The sequence below is a fragment of the Echinops telfairi genome, unplaced genomic scaffold (assembly GCF_000313985.2).
Source record: "Echinops telfairi isolate 266 unplaced genomic scaffold, ASM31398v2 ScPeMD7_7400;HRSCAF=8409, whole genome shotgun sequence".
Taxonomy (NCBI): Eukaryota; Metazoa; Chordata; class Mammalia; order Afrosoricida; family Tenrecidae; genus Echinops; species Echinops telfairi.
Window position 1 is genome coordinate 1030937 of NW_022111300.1, and position 1673 is coordinate 1032609.

At 41.0% G+C, this 1673-nt stretch overlaps 1 pseudogene; it reads right to left on the minus strand.

Annotated features, from left to right (window-relative positions):
• Nucleotides 1-793: 793 nt before the first annotated feature.
• LOC101647207 lies at nucleotides 794-1468 on the minus strand (annotated as a pseudogene).
• Between the last annotated feature and the right edge of the window lie 205 nt (nucleotides 1469-1673).

Genomic DNA, 1673 nt, shown 5'->3' on the forward strand with positions numbered 1-1673 from the left:
AATGTATTTCTTTATACATCCACATACCAGTGTCACTGGTTTTGTTTCTCTAGAGAACCCAGCCTAACAGAGTGATCTCCAAAACAATGGAAAAGTATCAACATTTTAAATAGTTAATGGTATTAATCTTTAACTAGTTCTCTTTCCATTCTAATATAAATGTCACAAAATAAAAACTCCATTTATGTACCTAAAAAGCCTTTCAGAATAAGCCCTCAAAACTAATTAAGAAATGTTCCTAGTCTAATAAAGTTTTAACTATCTATTTAAAAAGGTTGATAAAAGAACACATATATACATGATCATAATTCATAATTAATGTAGTTAGGTATTAGTTTTCCTTATACATTTGTATTTCAAAATGTCTTGGCAGAAATAAGAAAACATGTACACATTATTAAAGGATAAAATTCAGGAAACAGTAAGAAAGCATGGGTAAATTGACATTAAAAAAGTTCAATTCACCAAATTTTTATTTCATTTTGTAAGTTCCTTGCCTTTTTTTGTAGTGTTTGAGTTGTGATCACTAACTTTGCTCTCGGATTATCAATGAGCACATGACAGTTTCTGATGACCCTTCCTTTTTTGTCTTCTTTAGCTTTACCAAACACATGTGGAACTGTGGGGGAGGTTTAATTAATTTTGCCAGACTGGAAATAGGAAGAAGGGAGCTGCGGCTTTCCAGTTCCGCCTAAAGCCCAAGCATCAAACAGTTTTATGGGATTAATAAACCTTCACAATTTTGAACTCTGTGATGTTCCAGAAGGGCAACATGATTTTCCAGGCATTTCACTTATTTTTTATTCTTGCTGCAATGTTCTCCTGCACCTTCTCTGTTTTCCCTTCAGCCTTCTTTCCCCTTTCAATTGAGGATCAACCGCCTCAGTAGTCTGAGATGTAAGAGCCACGTGAGATGCTATCACCACAGTCTGTGGTAGTGAAGCCGCTGAAGTTGTGGTGATCCAGATCTGGTCCATCTGCATGTCTCCTGATACAGTCTGTGCAGCCACCGGCTTGCTAGGCACAAGGGTTTGCTGTCCATCAGAGGTCTGCGTGTGCTGGAGAACTGCTGCTCCTTGCTGAGTATTGCCTGGACTTGCGATTAATGCCTGAAGTCCTGGTACTCCATTTGTTATTAGACTGCTCAGCTGTAGCCGTGTGTCCAGTGCTAGTCTGATAGATGGGAGTTGGGACAAACAAACGGCCCTAGAAACCCCAGAGTTTCTCCTTCCCACTTTTTGTTCTGTGAGTCTTCAGAAGATAGGTTTTCCATCATTTTTCTGTACACTGGGCTAGGATCCAGTGGGCTGTCTGCGAGGAGCCTGTGCTGCCCTATGAGTCCTGAGACTCTTCACTTTCTGCTAACGATGATGTCTGCTGAACAATATGAGAGATGTAAGGCTCCCTGCACCGTTGAACTGCATTGAAGTGCTGTCTCTGAAGTGTTATTCTTGTGGGAATCTTCCATACTGTGGCTGCCACCTCCCCGCTCTGTACAGTGAGAACTTCTGCACTCTGCCAGGCTAGATCTGAGTTTACTAACCCTTTACCAGCCCCGTGGAGCCTAGTGGTTACATGCTGGGGTTGGGTTTCAAACCACAAGGTCAGGAGTTTGAAAGTACCAGTTCTCTGCGGAAGAAAGATGGGCCTTTCTAGTTCTGTAAAGAGTTACA